Source organism: Genypterus blacodes, unplaced genomic scaffold (genome assembly GCF_046128005.1).
Source record: "Genypterus blacodes isolate CSIRO-AG114 ecotype Tasmania unplaced genomic scaffold, CSIRO-AGI_Gbla_v1 ptg000112l_1, whole genome shotgun sequence".
In the NCBI taxonomy this organism is placed as follows: domain Eukaryota; kingdom Metazoa; phylum Chordata; class Actinopteri; order Ophidiiformes; family Ophidiidae; genus Genypterus; species Genypterus blacodes.
In genome coordinates this window covers 2044872-2065327 of record NW_027466916.1, presented here as the reverse complement: position 1 = coordinate 2065327, position 20456 = coordinate 2044872, and positions in this window count along the sequence as shown.

Here is a 20456-nt window from a genome sequence, read left to right as displayed (position 1 = left end):
GTGACAACAACAACAATGACATCACTGCAGCCAATAATCTACACTTTATCTGTGTGTGTGAGTGTGTGTGTCCGGTCACCTGAGATGGCCTCACACAGGCTTATGTGGCACGTTGAAGCGCCGACAAGGTCAAGAGCCGGACGCCGCCTCTTTTTCTGCGCGGCAATTAAGCGCTGAAGCAACGGGGGGCGGCGCCTCATTTCACTAGCCGGTCAAGGCGCCAATCAACTCTGATTGGTCTTCCTTCTCCTGGTGCGGGGAGGTGTGTTTGTGTGGGTGTGTGTGGACGTCTGCGGGGGTGGGGTGTGCGTGTGTGTCTGTGTGTGTGTGTGTGTTTACAGCATTAGCACAGCTCCCTTCACTTAGCACTGTTAGCCTCTTTGTGTAGCAAAACGGCATTCCTGATTTAATTAACACTTCAATTAGATGTGATTGCATAAACACTCGGCTAATAACGGCACAAACCCGCATGCAAGCGCCACAACATTTGAAGGAGTTTTTTTTCTCATTATGGCTACGAGAGCAATCTTGTTACACAAATGATAATTAGGCGTCATTAGCAGATACAAACTGGGTTAATTAGGGAGCCGGGGCACAAACACTTGAGATGGACCGATCAAACTTCCCGTCTGACGCGATTAAGAGCGATCCCGGCTAAAGGTGACGCCTCAGAATTAACACCGGTATCGGCCTTGTAGAGCCAAACCAAAAACAAAATATGAATACACACAGAGGGCCATCCATTATGGGATGTATTTTATCGCTCTCAGGCTTCCCCTTATCGTCCCAAGTTTTTTTCTTCCCTCTTTATTCATGGAATATTCCAGCGGTAATCTGTAGCCGCTCGGAGCGTCCCCCAACGGCTGCAGCACCACCGTAGACTCACACCTGAACTTTGATACTCTTTAGAATAATTGCATATCAGCATACAGCATCACCGCCGTGCACACCAAACAAGCTCTTCTGCATGGCAAAAAAGCCCCACTGTTTGCATAAGCCCATTTATTATGAGTGATAGCGCTGCCTTCACTGACATTTCGTAAACTGGAAGCGCCTAATCTTGTTTGGGCTCTGATACTTATTAAAATACCAGAATAGTCAGGCAGACGATGTCCAAGCTGCGCCGGCCGTGTCCTGATAGGCGCTGTGTTTTTGGTCACAAATATAAATACATTTGTCTTGTGGCGGGCTGAGCCGGCCGGCCGGGGCGAGGACGACGTCCGACGTGCTGTCCGAGGAGAGAGGAGCCCGGCGGAGTCACATGATTTATGATCTCAGAGCTGCTCGCAGGAAGACAACATGGCTGAATGTGAAAAGAAGTTCATGGCTGGCCGTAGAGCAGACGTGTCTCTCAACCCCGTAACCTTCAGACGGCAGAGCAGAGCAGAGCGGGACGCCGCCTCTAACACGAGGCGGAAGAAGAAGAAGAAGGCTCGGTGGTGGAAGCTGCTGTAGACAGGTGGTGGTGGTGGTGGTGTGTGTATGTAGGGGGGTGAGGAGGGGAGGGGGGTGATGGTGTTGCCGAAATAATTGAATCCTACAATGGCTGGCAGATATCTGAATGTGACTTTGTACAGCTCCAATCCTTTATCCCTTCCCAGTCCGAGTATTGACAGCTAAAACAACAGCCATTATCTGTTAATTACATTAACATTTTATCAGCGGCGGGTTGCGGGGGTGCATGTCCCGCAGCTGGAAGATAGCTGTCAGTCAGCACACAGGGTGGGGGGGCCGGGCCCTGGAGATGCAGCCCTGCAGGAGCCAGGGCCATCTTCCTGAGCTGCCCTGCTGCCCCACACCCCTGCCCCCTCCAGGCCTAACAGGGAGAGGGGGCTCTAACTCCACCCCCTCAGTCGTCTCGTCCACAGAGGACAGAGCGAGATAACCGCTGACACCTGCCAAGCCGTCCACCCCCAGGGCCCCGAGACCTGCGGAGACTCAAACAAACTAGGACAATTGACGCGCGTGCAGGACATGCGACCGACGCCGCGCTGCAGCTCCCAGAGAGAACCACAGGGGGAGCTGTTGGTGCCTTCTGTTCCAGTTGTAGTTGTATTTGTCCACTTTGAAGCCGTCCATCTGTGTATATCAGCGGACGGCGCTCTCTGGCTCTGTTGGCCCTGCAGCTCTTTTCTCATTACAGCTCTCATATGTTTTATTTATGCTGTCTGTAGAGCGTCCAGCCCTGGCCGGGCCCTGGCATGGCTGCCGGTGCCAAACAGAGGACAATAGAAGCAGGTGCCAGAAAACGCTGCAGGACTTGGCAGTGGACGCCACGCGATAGCCTCGGTCAGGGAGAGGAGAGATGTCCAGGCTCCGCCCCCGGGTCTTCGGGGTGATCTGTAGATCTCAATCGCATTACCCCCCTGGCTAGGTGGCTGGCGGGGCTCCGGCCGTAGGGACCTGGCCCTGCCCCTCCCCGCTCCCGGCTCTGTTTATTGATCGCGAGCAGGCTTATAACTTAATATTTCACCTGCTTATTTCCCCTACTGAGGCTGCTTCCTGTCAGAGGGGCGACGTTAGGATCAATGGGAACCTTGTCTGAGCAGGGGAAGGTCCCGGCAGGGGTCGGCCGCTGATTGACAGGAGCCCCGCGTCCAGCTGGCAGCAGGACAGCTCACGGTCAATGAGAGAAGCTATGTCACTTTGGCCATATTGAGTCTCTCCACAATTAACAACATTACGGCAAACTTACATTGTCAAGCGAACGGGAGGGCGCCGTAGCGTCCGGCCAGGTAAGGGTTAAGTCATGCCGGGCGCCTGGGCTGAATACACAAACACACACTCACACACACACACACAGCCTACACAGGACCGTACACAAAAATGCTAAGAACCACTGCTGACAAAGAGAGAGTAAGAAAGAAAGAGATATCAAGTGTAGTAATCAAAATGAAAAATGGGTCTCCAGCTACTTTAAACAAGAGCTAATTTATCACCAGAAAGTACGGATAAGTAGCCGAGTTGTTGCCGTTCAGTAAGTACCCGTTCTGCACCAAATTATTCCACCCCTGCCTGCGTGCAACCATAAATCATACACTTCCACACATCTTTTCCTATTAGCGGCCGTGCTAGGCATGGGCGCGTACTCAGCTACCAAACATAGACTAATAGGCTACAACTTTTAATTTTAAGAATGCGACTCCCCCCCAACCCCCCAACCCTCCCCCCCTTCCTACAATCCCTCATTTTCCAGTCCCCCCCCCCCTTTCTAAACCCCCCCGCTGCTACTCACAGCAGCACAATATTCACATTATCACATACAGGAGCGTTACACAGTCATGTTTATCACACGGTGGCAGCCACTCAGAGCCTGATTAGAAACGCTGTCCCCCCCCCTCCCCCTCTCCTCCCCCCTCTTGGTTCAGTCCTGTGTCTGCGGTCTGACTGGGGGGCTTCGTGTTACCCGACAGGATCGCAGCCCACATAGAGCCGATGCGGCCGCTCTGGAAGCACCTGCTGGCTCTGGAGCCGCCAGTAAACAAAGTGTTATTTATGTCACACTGTGCCCAGGGTTTAAAAGTTGCAGCTAATTGCTTTATTAATGTTCACTCCAGCTCTGAGAGGCATTAATAGGAGCTGTGTTTGAGGTTGCCAGGTTGTGGAAAACCCCCTTTGGCCTGTGTTTATCTTCCTCCGCTTTATAGTAAATCATTAAATCAGCAGTTATAAATGTTAGTAAGTCATTAAGTTGTGAATTCATTAATTTGATCAGGAGCTTATAGATGATTATAGATCATAAAATATGAAATATAGATGCAACATATATTAATAAATCATGTCTTCCATTAATAAAGGCAGTAGTTGTGTTAAAGGCAAAGACATATATTTATATTAAGTGACTGAGGGAATTTACAGTCGTATTCCCATCATGACCTCTGGAGTTTGGCACCTTTCGACCAATAGGAGATGTGATTCCTATCTGATAACCCTCCCCCCCCCCTCTGTGTAATAACAAACAACATGAACACTGGCCGCAGGAATAAATTCATCAGGCAGACACACGTTAGGGCCGGGAAGTCCCAGGGAAGACAACGGCGTGTGCGAGTCAAGAGGCGCAGCGTAACGTTCCAGGTGATGGATGGAGTCTTTGACTTCCAGTAGAAGTGGCATGATGGCTTGGCATCTCTCTGAAGTGAGCCGCTCGCCATTGTGACCAAATCCTGTTATGTCCCTGTTTCATTGTGGTGACAGCATGAGGAATGCTTGGTTTTGTTCTCCCCACTGTTGTTATCCATCATCTGTGTGGAGGGAGAGGGAGAGGGAGAGGGAGAGAGAGAGAGAGAGGGGGAGAGCAAGAGAGAGGGAAAGAGAGAGAGAGAGGGAGGGAGGGGGAGAGCAAGAGAGAGGGAGAGAGAGAGGAATGTGCTTGGAAAGGTGTGGGGGGGTGGAGGTGAAAAGCAAAGTCTCTCTCTCTCTCTTTCTCTCTCTCTCTCTCTCTCTCTCTCTCTCTCTCCCTCTCTCTCTATCTTCTCTTGCTCCTTGCTCTCCCTCTCTCTCTCTCTGCAGAGACATCCTGTCTTTGCACACGTGTTGTTAAATTATCCCTCCTGTTTTTCACACACACACACAACCACACACACACACACACACACACACACACACACACACACACACTCCTGGGGCTCTGTCCCTCTCTCTCTCTCTTTATGGGCAGAGCAGCAGCAATGCTCTGCAGGTCTATTCAGAAACACTTAGCTCGTAAAAGACGGACCCCCCCCCCTCCCTAATCAATCTGCTACTTAAAGGCGGATGTAATTGGAGCTCGCTCAATGTGCTCGCTGTTGAAAGCATCCTGCCTGGTTTTCCTAACCTGGGAAAAACACACACACACCACACACACCACACACACTAATGTCCAACCATCTCATTAAAGTGCGAGTCTCACTTGATCACATCTGCAGCGGTCAGAGGGAGTGGTGGGGCTGCTGGGGGTGGAACAGTTCAATTATCGCCCCCAACCTGGTTAAAGCTAATATTTAATTAGAAAATAAACAGAAAATGGAGGCCTTAGTATCCAATCATGATCAATGAAGCAGAGTGAGGGTCTGTGCGGTAATAAGGGGGGAAACTCCAGCTTATATGGCCACATAAAAGAATCATAATTAGTCAAACGTAATTAGCAGAACATTCCAGAGTGACGGAGCTGCGGCGTGATGCCTTTCATGCTCGCGTGAGGAAGCAAGGAGACGACTAATGAAGCAGCTTATCTTCACACTGTCGCCGCCTGTTTACACCACCATGTTTTACTGTTCAACACTCATGGATTCATTCATTTTGCTCACCGAACGCTCAGATTTAGTCACACGGTCGCAGCTCCTCATGGTGAGTTTTCTTTATCAAAAAGGATGAAAAATCACAATGTATGAAAGAATCTTGACACGTGTTCTTATTGCTCGTGCCTATTGAGCATCTGTGAGCTCGTGATGTTTGTGTGTGTGTGTGTGTGTGTGTGTGTGTGTGTGTGTGTGTGTGTGACTCAGGCTCAAGTGTTGAGATTTTATCTCATAAAGAGGCTTATAAATGTACAACTATCTCATGTCACATAAAGGAGCTCACTGATTTATTCTTATTGATTAGCTGCCGGGGGGGCCGTCACCGCCACCGCCACTGCCGTCCTGTAACGGGAAATCAACGCTCCCTCACAGCCAAGAGCAAAACCAGGCCGGCCTGGCTCACACAGAGCACACGGCGTCCAAACACAGTTGCACAACACGGACTAAAATGGAAATTATGCCTGATTTCTCATTCTTCACATGAGCAAAACTCCACAAGAAAGAAAGTAAGAGAGAGAGAGAGAGAGAGAGAGAGAGAGAGAGAAGGAGCGAGCGGCGGACAGGTGGACGTACAGGAAGGCATGAATATTGCAACAGGAGCCGCGTGTCTGCACAGGCGCTCCATCCAACAACTTTTGGCGAGCCTTTATAAAAAAACAAACTGACACCCAAGTTTACCAAATGTTTACGTGACATCACAGCTGAGCACCGCCAGACAATGACCCTCAACCTGTCTCAGTATGGTGCCCCGGAGGTGTCATAAGAGCCGGGCGGGGAGCTTTGCCGGGGATGACAGAGTGCCAGGCGCTCTCCCACCAGGACCTCATTTCCCCCCGTGAAAATGGATAGCACGTCCATAGCGTAGCTTAGTTTAAAATGCAAAATGTGGACATTATCTGGCATGGAGATTCAGCTGCATCCATCACGCTATGCTAATGCAGCCCAGTGGTTAAGATATTCTAATGTAAGCCACCCTGGAGATGTAGAGGAATTAACACAAACAGAGCAGGGCGGCGGGAACACAGAGGGGTCAGGAGATAGGACAGAGGGGGAGCTACTCCTGAGACAGCCGCTGCCACACACACAAACACACACACACACACACACACACGCAGAGGCTCAAGTAAATCCAAACACACAAGTGGACATGCAGACGCTCAGCAAACTCTACTGTACTTACACACACACACGCAAGTTTCCTTTTCATACACTTTTCAAACATGGCGGCCAGTTTCACATCAAACTCTCTCATCCTGGCAGCTTCTCCCTCCCGTTTCTCGGCTGGAGGAACGTTTTCCCGTCGTGTATCGTTCAGAGGAGAAGCTCTTTCGGCTCTGAGCGCTCTGTCCCGGCCCGCCTCTGCTCTGCCTGCCAGAGCTGTGCGGCAAGGCATTATTATCATTATATTAATGTGACATTAATTGCTTTTACTTTTTCACTCCATTAAGTGTGCTCTATCTTCTTTGGGAGACCGGCCAGATGGTTTATCGCTTCCCGTGCTGTTGGTAGCGCCATTAATGGGCGAAGACACCGGGCTATAAAATAATTGCGCCGCAGTGTTGGAAATGTTCATCGCGCTAATTGAAAAGTAATTGCGGAGGTATAGTGCAACTGTCACGCCATAAAAGGCCTGTCATGGGAGAGGAGGAGGCCCGGGCGTAAAATAAGCCCATTGTTTGCAGTCACACGGCGGGCAGGCGGAGGAGGAAGGAAGGAAGGTGGACAAGGAGCAGCCGGGGAAACGGCTTTTATGCTAAATGGTAACAGAGGCAACGATCCGGAGGAAACACGACTTTGTCTATCGGCTACAAGCTCACGTATGCAGATAATAAATACATCACAGCGACTCGCTCCTATACTGCAGAGGTAGACCAGGGCTGCTTGTAGAATATGAGCCCAGCAGTCACATTTACCCAGCATGCATCAGGAAAAAGGATCTTTGCAAAACAGTGAAGTTGTATTGTTGGAATCATTAAGAGACTGAGACTGTGTGTGTGTGTGTGTGTGTGTGTGTGTGTGTGTGTGTGTGTGTATCGTGGGGGGTTGGGGGCGAGCCGACAGACACAAAACAAGCAGGAGACTGAATCAATGACTTCGGAGACCAAAACATATTTTCCGACTTTTGTTTGCCTTCTCAAGTGTAATCTAGCATTTCTCTGTCTGTCTGTGTGTGTGTGTGTGTGTGTATGTGCAGTATATCAATAAGCGCGTGGACGTCCCTCTCTCTCTCTCTTTCTCTGTGTGTGTGTGTGTGTGTGTGCTCTTGCTCGTGGACGGTCACCTCTGATAAAAACATTTGGCGCATCCCCCCGGTTCTCCACATATAAATGTGAGTTACAACAATGTTTAATAGTCACGGCTCCATCACATGATTTACTCCTAATGAACTTTGGATGTTATGTTTCAGAACCCAGAGCATTAAATCGTTAAAGTGTTAATGTAACATTATAAAATATCATTAAGCCCACAATTAATCAGGCAGGAAAAATAAAAAGGCAGTATTTTATAGCTGTGTGTATGTATGGATTCTTTAGCGTTGGGATGAATCCCGGCTGATTCCTGACGCTGATGGGAACGCCGCTGTTTGCTGTTTGCCTGCTGTATCGACGGGGACGCTTGTTGTTGGAGGTGACGTTGGTTTTAAGCCGTCATTACTAAAACAAAGCAGCCTCTCGGCGCTTATCAGCCGCTCATCGACTCCCCCTCTCGCCCCTGTCACCCGGCCAATCCGCCGTATCGACACCCATTGACTGGGACTTGAGAGAGAGCAGGATGGTGAACTTGTCTCGCATAGATCAGGGTCAGGGCGAGGGACGGGGACGAGGAGGAGGAGGAGGGGGGACGGGTGTGTTTGTTTGTGTGTGTGTGAGAGAGCCCCCACCCCCATTGGATCCGATAATGCTGCGTGTGCTCCTAATCAATGACGTGGGTCGGAAACGGAGGCCTGGAATGGGGATGATTGATCCCAGCAGTTATGATGCTGCGCCCATTGATGCCTTTTCATTTCGTGCAGCTTTGAAAACCTTCCACACACAAACACACACACACACACACACACACGCACACACACACACACACACGCACACACTTGGCTCACACGCTGTTTGGACAAACCCTCCGCAGGTCGAGCGCTGGCCGACCTGAACCTCCACACCTCCATCTCCCCCTCGCTCTCCTAACCTCTCCAAGGTCAATATCCTCAACAATTAGTGGGAGGAGGAGGAGCAGGAAGTGAAGCATGGTCGCACCCTCTACAAATGCCCCCTCAAGGGCTCCGGGGGGCAGCGACGGCGTGTCAGACTAACGTGAGGAGTGAACCCATTCACTCTTTATGTCTCCATTTGCCTCATTAGGGCCGCTGGCGAGCACTTAGAGGCCCGGCGCACATCCACACATCACCTCGCTCAGGTGTCCTCGCTCCTCCATGCACCTTTCCCAATCAAATATCCATCATTAAAGGGAACGTGTGTGTGTGTGTGTGTCTGTGTGTGTGTGTGTGTGTGTGTGAGGGAGGGAGGGAGGGAGGGAGAGAGACAGAGACAGAGACAGACGCGGTCACCCGGGCTGTTGTAGCCACGTAGCGCCATCATACTAATGTAATATTGATTGGTCCCAGTCACCATGGCACCAGGACAATAGTCCAGTCCTGCTGTCCACTGGTCAGCCTCCTCTGTCTCTCTCTCTCTCTCTCCTCCCCTCCCCTCCCCCCTGGCTCGCTCGCCCAGGCCGGATGATCCATACTGCAGCAGATTAGGACGAGCAGCTCCGTACGTCTTTGCACGTCGGCGGCGGCCAAAGTCAGAGGACAAAATCTAAATGTATTCAAAAACTTCTCAGCCTCGTAAATCTCCGCCCCTCCCCACCGTCCCCTCCTCCCCCGTCCACCCTGTCCCCCCCCACACACGCCTCGTCCCCTCTCACTCTCCACGTTACCCCATCGCTGTCCTCACCGCCGCCGCCGGCCTGTCAAGCCTCAGAGGAAGAGAAAACAAGAGCGGGAGCGGTCGTCAGGGAGGAAGAAGAGTGTGAAAATACAGAGAGGTGAAGCGAGTACAAATGTTGAGCTCAGAGAAACGAGTCCCCCGACGAGTTCATGTGCAGTGCGGCCGAGCCAGACGGACGGAATCATTACATTCAGCTCAGGGTCCTCATGTTTGTTCACGCAACACTTTCTTACAGAAAAACTTCCTCTCCCTCTCTCTCTCTCTGTCTCTCTCTCTCCCTCTCTCTCTTTCTCTCTCTCTCTCTCTCTCTCTCTCTCTCTTTCCTTGTTCCTGATTTTCGAGTATAATGGGCGAGCTGACGTCATTTTTTTTTTAAATTCCCAAACATCCCCGAGGCAGCTGTCCCCCGTCCATCCATCCACCACACACACACACACACACACACACACACACACACACACACACACAGGCTCCGAGGCCGAAGACAAAGCCAAAGGAGAAGACAGGGAGTCTCACTGTCTTTGCTCGGTGTGGCGTTGCTTCTCCACCTCAGCTACCTGGAACCTCAAAGAAGAAGAAGAAGAAAAAGAAGAAGAAGAAGTGAGTGATTTGCATAGAAAAGTTCATAAGCGCGGGACATAAGGATGTGGCTGTAAAAGAGGGAGATAAAAATTTTAACTATGACAGAATATTAAGAGCGGCTGTAAATCCAAGCCGGGGCGGCAGAATGACCCTCGCCCAGCGACTGGTCGGGGTGGGGGGGCTGCCAGAGGGGGGGCCGCACACTGTACACACTGGGTAAAACACCTCACACACACCCCTGATAGATATGCGCTCTCTTTCTACCTCTCCCGCTCTCTCTCCCCCTCTCTCTCTCTCTGCTTGTCCCTCACACTCTCCTCCTCCTGCTGTATAGTTAAGATTTAAGATAATGACACAACGACTTTCACATTGATGCCGACATTGAATCTTCTTAAAGAGTGTGGCCCCCTCCAGCGCAGAGCGCCGGGCGCGGGCCTGTCAGCCCGTGGCAGTGAAAGAGTTGAATGTCTCAGCGAGCGCTCGTTTCCCCGATGTCAGGAAGAAATTGTTCGTAACATCGGCACCCTCACACTTGTCTCAACTCATTTATTTCAGCCAAGGTCTGCGGATATAAATAAAAGGAAATGTTACTGGAGCATTTAAACTGGGCGGCGGCCTTGAGGGCGGTAATGTAACCACATATCATCAAAAGTGCTGAATCTCCCTTTGTCACCACACATGACGTGCAGTTCCTCCCAACATATTCACGTTTGTTGCCATTCATACAAATAAATAATCACACCGAGCCAGGACGGCCGTTAGCGTTGACCTCTGCGCCGCCTCCCGCTGTCCATCACCTTCGTCCCGCCGCTGCCGCCGCCGCTAAAAATAGGCCTCTGAAGTTATTTACCGCCCGCGAGCTGCGTTTGTGTTCAATATGGCTGAGAGCCGTTAAACATTCCTCAGTAAAAATGTTCCTCCCATGCTGGAGGTTTGAAGGGTTTGAGGTTTAAAAGAAGGAGAAGAAGAAGAAGAGGAATGCAGTTCAACAGGTGGTCCATAGATGGAGCTCTTCTCATTAGAATATACAGTAGATTACATGACATTACAGGCTGCCCTGGAGTAACTGCTGCTCTTCATCCCTCTGATCTGGACTCACCTTCACCTCCGCTATGTCAACAATCGCACGCCGCCGCTGCCGTGTGACCCTCCCACCCTGCCGTATCCATGGCGATATTTGGGGTCTAAACAGAGCGTTTTTAAGTGGTTGCGTTCCTCCTCTCTGTCTTACTTAACAGACCGGACCCCCTGTGAGCGAGTGTCAAACCACACACCGCCTCGTCCCCGGAGCAGGATGACTTAATTGAGCTATCCTGGGAAATCTAATTACAATAATGCACAGAGGATTGTGTAATATTCCCTCTGCTTCTGCTCCAACACCTATCCTTCACACACACACACACTGGAGAAGAGAGGGAGGCGAGAGGAGAGGGAAACACACACATACAGACAGACAGACACACACTCACACTCACACTCACGCACAGATGCTGTTGGAAGGTTGTGGATAGACACGAACCGCAACACCCGTAAAGCGTTTGATGGGAGATGTTTTAATCACGATTCATGGGCCAGTAAAGCTGTGAGCAGCGGCCCGTCAGGGGGCCGCTGAGGACAAAACAATGACGGCGTTATACGACCACGCAGCAGAGGCACGCCGGGACACAACGCCTCCAAACGGCCCCTCAAATCATTAGAAACACGTTGGAATTAGCCAGAAGGTCGACGTGCGAGAGGAGGGAGAAGGAGAAGAGGAAGAGGAAGAAGGAGAAGTGCATTAATGAAGTGTAACCACATTTTAATTGACCTGTTCTGATATTGTACATCAGTGTAGAGCAGTTACAGAGCGGATCACAGCCGTGTGTGTGTGTGTGTGCGTGCCTGTGTGTGTGTGTGTGTGTGTGTGCGTATGTGTCGACCTCCAGCATGCTTATTGGGATTTGTGGAAGGATCTATTCAGCGAGCCGCGCTCATTAGCTGAGCCTGACAGCGTTAATTCCGCTGGAAAGTGTCGTAAAATACCTGCCGATATGTGAGCTTTTACTACACAAAGACGCCCCGACGTATCGACACTCGTCAGGCCCATCGACTGGGACAACCTCCCTCTGTGTGTGTGTTTGCGTGTGTGTGTGTTTGTGTGTGTATAGGGGGGATTTGAATTCGGTAATGAATGAATGAATGAAGAGTGAAATAACTGGAAGAAGAAGAAGAAGAAGTTGGAGCCACGTGGTGTAAAAACAAAGCAGTGGTGTTTCTTGTAAAGTGAATATACGCGTGTGTTTGTGTGTGTGTGTGTGTGTGTGTGTGCGTGTGTGTATGTGTATGGTCTGTTTGTGATTGAGAGCAAGGTCAAAGGGACATGGGGGAGACAGGGGAAGCAGTAAACTAAGAGGGGTTTGTGTGAGTGTGTGTGTGTGTGTGTGAGTGTGTGTGTGTGTGTGTGTGTGGGGGGGGGGGTCTATTGTGCCCAAGGCCAGACCCACACAGACGGACACCATATTGAAATGAGCAAATGGACTGCAGAGTGTCGACTTGCTGCCCCATTTGCCGTCCGCTCGTCTCCGGGTGATATACAGACGCTCACGCATGAGGGGACGTCGCTGTTTGGAGGGGAGGAGGACGACGGTGGCAGCAGTGTGAGGACGCAGCTCACCCCTCCTCCTCCTCTCCTTCCTCCTCCTCCTCCTCCCCCTCCTCCTCCCCCACGCTGTCCTAAAACGAAATGGGTCGCCTCTTATTTATTTACAGCATGTTTTGCACTCGTCCCATAACACTGTAAATTACAAGCGTGGTCAAGGCTCCTTTCTCAGGCAAGGAGAGAGGAAGAGGAGGAGGACATAAAACATGTGATCTGCACGATATTTAATTCAGGAATCACATATGATCTGTCAATTTCCATATATCACGCTTTATGAGTCATATTTTAAATACAAAATCAGGTTTATGAATATAAATGTGTGAATTACGAGCGCTCATATGTGTTCTATGATGGACAATATGTCTAAAGGGCCCCAGACTGAGGGTCCTGCCCGTATTTATGGGATTTCTATACATTGTGAGAGGATAAGGAGACGGGTGATTTCCTCTCTGGGGTCTTAGGTGGTTGATCACGGCTCTGTTCCTCACACAGCTCATCAGTTTGAATCCCTTTTTGTCTCGGCCTGTGACGCAGTAAAGGAACCTAAAGTCTTCTTATTGCTTGACACTTGTTTGAACTTAATTATACAGCAAAGCATGCAGCAGTGGAGCGTGTGTGTGTGTATGTAGTGTGTGTGTGTGAGTGTGTGTGTGTGTGTGAGAGGATTCCATAGGAGGGGGGGTCCTCTGGGGACTGGACCCGGTCTCCCCCTGCACGCTGAGCCAGGCAGAGGCCTCCTCCATTATGGCAAACAAGTGCATTTGCTTTAAGGCCAGTGGAGATTTCTAACCTTTGCCTGACAACGGTGGAAAGGTCAGAGCCCATCCGAGTCGTCTCTCCAGAGCCGCCCGACGCCGCCCGCTCGCCTCCTCTCTGCCGCCCTGCCCCCCCCTCACACACACACTGCTCAGGTCCCAGCAGGCTGCAGACACCAGCGACACGCCACCAACATGGACTTCCTGCTTATAAAAACGCAGAAGATTCAATTTTAGACTTAGAATTTGTTGCTTTATGTTCACAGATGAACAGTGTATTTTTCACAATAAAAGCCCTATAATCTTTTCAATTTAAGATCTATAGTGAAGAGTTAAAACTGAAATATGTGTTTTAAAGGATCAAAGTGCAGCCTGACATTGATTTAATGTTTTAATAACTTTACACAATGATTAATTAAAATGTATGTTTTTATTTTCTCAGATTAAGAAAATTAAATGAATGAAATTTAAAGATTTGCAGTTTCCTGCCACAATTCACCTTCAATTCTGCTTCAATTCAACTTTCAATACTGAAACATTTACAAAATCCTAACAGAATATTGAATAAGTTCCATCTTACTTTGCCAGAAAACAGATTTTTACTATAAACTGGATAAATAGAGAGATAATATTTGAATTCTGTCTTAATTAAGAACTTAAGTAAGCCCCTACTCCTTTACCTTTGTCTCTCATTCATAAATGTTTTCTGCTCTTTAGGTGTAAAAAAAATACAAGCATGAATCATACAAGCACAAGCAATCATCCAAAAAGAAGACAGAAATAAAGAATAAATAGAGTCAGAGCAGGAAACCCCACAGTGAAGCGTTCCACCTGCAGCCTCCTCCTGATGTGCTGGAGCCTGCAGGCCTCTGATCCGCAGCAATGAGGCGGTAATTGTGTTAAACGCCTGTGAAGTGAGCGCACGCCGCACTGGCTGGGAGTTTTTCTCCATTTGATGGACGTATCCATGCTTATCAGTGTTCCTTATCTCCCTTCATTATTTCCAAACCACTGGTTAAATTGGAAAAGCCCATAAGAACGTGTGAATACATGGCAGAGGCAATAAAACAGTGGCGGAGGAGCCCCCCCGCGTCCCACAGCAGTGTTTTCCTGGCTGGAAGGAGATACACTCGGCAGATAGTTGGAAATATTTCTGCTCCCACACACAGCTTCATATCAGCCGGCCGCAGATAAAGATACAGTTGGCCAAATAAATCTCAAAGGAAAGCGAACAAAAACAGCTCACGTGCACTTATCTCTGCGTGTGTGTATGTGGATGTGTGTGGGTGTGTGTGTGTACGTACTAGATATAGTTTATTACCCACACACACTCTCTCACACACAGTCCTTGTGTTCCTACAATGTCTCCAAGTGTTCAGGAGTACAAGAGCAGCTGAGAGGAGGAGGATGGAGCGTCTGGGTGGTGCGGTGACGCCCTGACTGACTGAAGCCCCGTGCGGGGGTCCTTTGGGTGCTGACCTGTTCTCTGGGGAGTTTGTGCCTCGCTCCATTTCCACACGGATGATTGAACCCAAAGCTCACATGTCACACAAACATCAAACAGCCTCCATATCCAATTCTCTGCTTGTATCCAATCTGACATCTCCTTATCTGACTGAACTCTTTTATTCATTCTTCCTCACTGATACTCAGCGTTTAAACTGCGCCCGTGGCTTCCTCTGCATATTGCGTAACGCCCGATGAAAGACGTAAGCAGAGTCATTTCACAAACTGGGACAAAGGTCTGCTGACGGCCATTAAGGTTTTTTAGGACAGCAGCTCAGCCGTGCATTAAGCCGGGGCAGTGTAACCTGATAAACCCACTTAAAAACAGCCAAGATAGCCAATGAGGGGGTCGGAAGCTCGGATGACCCGGGGCCTGCGTGCCTGCGAGGCACTTTGACTGCCTATTGATCAGCCAGAGAGGGAGTTCTCAGGCCCGGGTCAGAGGTGTGCGATGTGGGACAGGTACAGGATCGGGGAACACACGTCTGTCCGTCCAAGCGACGCACGACTTCCTCCACACTTCCTGTTGGAACGTGGCGCAAAACTAGACGGATGAATTTGCCTCTCCTATAAACGGCGCCACAACAATGCTGCAATCTTTACCCGCTGGTTGAAATTGATGTGACGTAACATTCCTGTCTGGGGACATTGATAGCCCCACGGTTGTGAAAATGCCCGGCTTCTGTTATTGAATAGTAATAGGCTTGTCGGCCGCTGCCTCCAATTTCACAAATGGAGCAATAAATACACATAACGGAATCAGTGGAACAATAAGAGTGGCCGTAAAAAGAAGGGTTGTGCCTTAAAAAAAAACACAAGGAGGAGACGGAGTGGGGGAGGAGGAGGAGGAGGAGGAGGAGGAGGAGGAGGGGGGGTCAAGGAGGGAGGATTTGACAAAGGAAAAGTGTGTGTGAAAGAGAGAGAGAGAGAGAGAGAGAGAGATGGTGGCCCACTCTTCATTTCTGTGCCACAAGCTCTCCTGGGCATTTGCGTGCTCCGTTTTCAACCTAAGTGTAATTTGAGCTGCGGGTTGATACAAAGTGTATGCAGCAGCTCTGTTCAAACCCAATCACTCACCCTGACGTGTAATCCTTTCCCTTCGCCATCATCAACGCTGCTTTGGGAATAATGAAACACACTTAAGCAATACACAGCAGCAGTCGTACAGCTGCCAGCCAGAGAGAGAGAGAGAGAGAGAGAGAGAGGGGGATGGGTGGTAGGGGTGGGAGAGGGGGAGGAGGGAGGGTTGGTGGTTGCATCTCGATGAAGGTGTTCTGACCTGCCGATGCCCGGTAAATGATTGCCGGCGCTCTACTGTATCTGCCAGAGACGTATTGACGGCGATATCTGCTCCAACCGGGTGATTAGCATGAGGAGTGAGAAGAGAGTTTACTTCAAAATACAGCACCTGGCAACCCGTGCTGCACATGACTATGAGCCCGGAGGAGGAGGACCGGGTCAGACTGAGGCCTCCTCCGGACCCTCTCTCTCTCTCTCTCTCTCTCTCTCTCTCTCTCTCTCTCTCTCTCTCTCTCCCCCCCCCCCTCTCTCTCTCTCTTCCCCTCTCCCTCTCTCTTTGTGCTCCTCTCATCCCTCCACTCGTCCCTGCCTCTTGCTTTGTGATTCCATTGTTTCCACGCAGAGGATTATTACAATTAATTGGTTAGCGAGACATTATTTCAAAAAGGGAAATTGGCTGGTATAATTATAGAGAGAGGGGAATACTTTAAGTCCCTGGAATATCAGCTTCCTGAAATAATGGAGCTGCAGCCCCTCGCTTCCTCTCCTCCTCCTCCTCCTCCTCTCTCCTCTCCCCCGCCTCCATCAGCGCGAGCGTGTCTGTCTGCCTGTTTCCTGTGACGGATCCATTTTCAACAGCTCCTGGGCCTGCAGCGGCTGTGGTTGATGGGTGGGCGGGTGTGTGTGTGTGTGTGTTTATGTGTGTGTGTGTGTGTGTGTGTGTGTGTGTGTGTGTGGATGGTTGGGTGGGCCTGCGTGGATCCTCGCTCACTACGACCCATCTCAGGGTCTGCTGGGAGAACCGGCCTGCTCTTTGTTCCGTGTGTGTGTGTGCGTGTATGTGTGTGTGTGTGTGTGTGTGTGTGTCGGACGCTGCAGGATAGGTAAACACACAGAGGAGAGGGTTTGGGGTTAAAGGTGGAGCTGGGAGAGGAGAGTGAATGCCAAAGCAGACGCAGACATTTCTTTGCTGTTTTTCTAAACTATTGGAATCCAGAGAGCGTTTGCCAAACACAGGCGGATGTTGCGGCCGCTGCTTGATTATTGGTGGAATGATCGGCCTCAGAAGAGCAGGAGTGTATTGATCAGCACGTCACATTTCTGTTCGATCAAGGCAATAACGCACGGCTGGAAGAGCTTCACGCCCCGCCACTGTAAACACGCTCACCAGTGTGTCAGCATGCTGCTTCTGTTCTCACCTGCATCTGCTCGATACACACACCAATATTTAGGCCATATAGAATCAATAGGTGAGAGTCACAGTGTGTGTATCTGTCTGAGCCAAACATGTGCTAGGACAGGAGGAACATCAGAGATGCAGCTGTACAGGAACACACACACACACACACACGCAGATAGAAACACGCCACAGCCATTAAAGTGGAGCTGAGACAGCAGCAGCAGCGTGCGGCGTGCGGTTTTGCCGGATCTTTCCCCGGTTTGACCTCCGCTCTCTTATCTCACAGATGAAATCCTTTGAAATGTGCTTTAGGGGAGACGTTAAGAAACAAACAAAGGGATCACAGAGTTCAGGGAGTATTTAATTCATTGTTCCTTTACCTTTTTGAAAATCAAAACGTAAAAGTTACACAGATATTGGTGATTCAACCATCAGAGATATCAATGTACACCATCGCCAAAAATGATATAAGTCACACCATAAATACTCAGAGCGCAGAAGCAGGAAGTCGCCCGCCTGCTCCCCGTCTGCAATTTATTCATCAAGGGACCAATTCTGACACACTGATGTTCATAAAAACACATACCCGCTTAGAAACCAGAGCAGGGGGGCCGAGGCGCCCGCTGATGGCCAAGTCCTGTGGTCAACATGAAGCATGCTTTACCGTTACAAACAGATCTATGACGGGAAGGGGAAGTACAATTACAAATATCTTGGCAGGAGCACTGAGGGAGGAGGAGGAAGAGGGAGGAGGAAAAGGAAGAGGAGGTGGCGGTGTGATAAAAACATGAGATGGCTCAGGTTTGTTTACAGGTGAGGAGGATGATGAAGAGCAGAACGCCGTTGAATCAGGAGGAACATGGGCGATGATGAGAATGAGGTAGTAGTCAGCAGGGCTACTTTATTTTCAATGGTGTTTTTTTCCGGCAGCCTACTGTGTGGCGGCTGAGACATATGTACACGGTCCAGACGCAGCTCGCCGCGTCACACACACACACACACACACACACGCACGGCGTCTCTCCGCCTCCACGCAGCGACGCAAAGGTCAAAAGCAAAACCAGGCGACCGGCTGATCTCTTTTCTTTTCTTTTTCTTACTTTGCCGCTACAAAAAAAGTTCTAGTTGTAAAGATTTCCTGCAAAATTCATTTAATTTACACTGCAACTTTTTATTGAAACAAACAAAGTCTTCATCTTTTGAGTCAAATCAAATATAGTTCTTCTGATATACAGCATACATGTTCGGGGGTCAGAGGGACTTAGGGTTATGTTACTTAGCAACGTAGGAAGTCTCCCAGCTCTAAGGAGAAGCGATTCTGCCTGGCTCATGGGTTCAGTCAGAATTGGTCCCTGCTGCATTGCACAACAGCAGAACAAGCCAAGTGTTATTGTTCCCCTCTACAGCCCGGCTCGCTACAGGGGGGCAGCGGCTAGTCGGATCTGGGACGGTGAGGTTTCTGGGGCGGGTCTTCCTCCTCCTCCTCCTCCTCCTCTGATCCGTGCAGGCCACTGATACCTCGAGGAGCGTTGGCGGCGCTCTACCCCGCTGCAATGTCAGGGATTCCTTTGATCACAGTATCATATTGTTGTGACAGCACCACAATTTATCACATCACATAAATTCCTTCAGTAGTATAAGCATTCGCCCCGGCCCCCCCGGCCCCCCGCCCTCCCCTCCCTAACACACTCCCCCCTGCAGGAGCGTGTGCAGTATGAATCATATCCAGTGTAAGCGGACATCTAACCAAACAGAGGGAAGGAGCTGGAGATCACACCTTGTCCGACACACTGCTGGCTCTCTGTTGCCCTTTGGAGCACGCTGACACTTTGTTGCTTGCATAGCTATTCAGGCGGAGCGTGCTCAGGGGGGCGGGGCCGGGCTCCCTAGCCGTCCCCGGTCAGCGTGTCACCGGTCGCCGTGTCAACACCAGGTCGGGAGAGAAGAAGCTCCTCCACGTGTGCGCGGCGGCTCCAGGAGGGGGGGAAGGCCGCGGCGCAGACAGCAAACCTCCCTGCTGGCTTCAAAATGAGACCCCAGTGTGAAACGCCGCCCAGCGCCAAACGCCAACGCAGCCCGCTCTGCACCTGCCGCTCACCTCTGTTCGTTTGAAGCTCTATAAACGCAGGCATGGCTATTAAAAGACGGGAGGTGTCTGAAATGGCGAGAGCAGATGCTGGGCACCTTGCTCCCTGTGTGTGGGACGCCGCGGCAACGGGCTTAAAGGAGCCCGAAATAGAGCGCTTGACATATGGGCCTCTGATTGTTTGAACATGGAATTTGCTGGACTTCTGCCACCGCGCATATATCCTTTGATACGGCCACGCTGAACCCACCGATCATCTTTCAACCCGCCTGAATCAGGTCATCTATTTGCATGCCGAGGAGCTTAAAGCGCCGACCAAATTTGGGGTTCGCTGAGTTACACGAACCGACAACAAACAGCTACAGGAGAGAGAGGGGGGGCGTGTGACAGCGGTGCAGTGGTGTGTCCTACAGGCGGGGACTGAGACACACACACTCACACACACACACACACACACACACACACACGTGGGGAGGCATGATCTCCTACTGAAAGCACACGGATGAGAGGAGGTTCCGTCCTTTATTGCTGAGTTACTACAGAATAAGACGACTGAATAGTGAAACCTGCTGTCTATGCTAGTTTGGTTAAACATGGGACCCCCCCTCCCCCGCCCCCACCCCCCCCTGTCCCCGCACAGATCACGCCGCTCGCCGCTCTGGTTGGAGGTATATTCAAAGGACAATTAAACCGAGGAGATTTTCACATTTAGGTAACGTTTTCCTTTTTTTCCTCCCAAAGAAGAAGAAGAAGAAAGAGCGAGAGAAGAAAATGGCCACCGAGTTCACCAGACTTTGAACTGTACACTCAGTCTTCCATGAATAAATATATACACGTGTCCTGGTCGCATCCAGGCAAGAGAAGAAAAAAAAACACAACTGTGAGAGCGTTTATGTTTGTTAACACTTCTGTTTGTCTTCAGAAACAAATTGAAGGAAGAAATCTGAGGAAAACAAACCCGATTTTCTCGTTATGAAGAACTGGCAACTACAGAGAGTGACGCTGCAGCGGGACAGACGCTCTCTCTCATACACAGCATGAGCACTGACAATTAACAAAAAACAAGAGAAATTATTACTGTACATAGTATTTCTTATATATTTTAAATTAATCTGCATCATTTTTATATTTATACTAATTACCAACTTTTGCATTTGTTCATTTTTTTTTTTTTTTTTAGTGTCCCAGGGATCTGAGAGGCGGCGTGAGAGAGGAGAGGTCAGTCTGTCCTGCCGGGCACAGTCAGCATG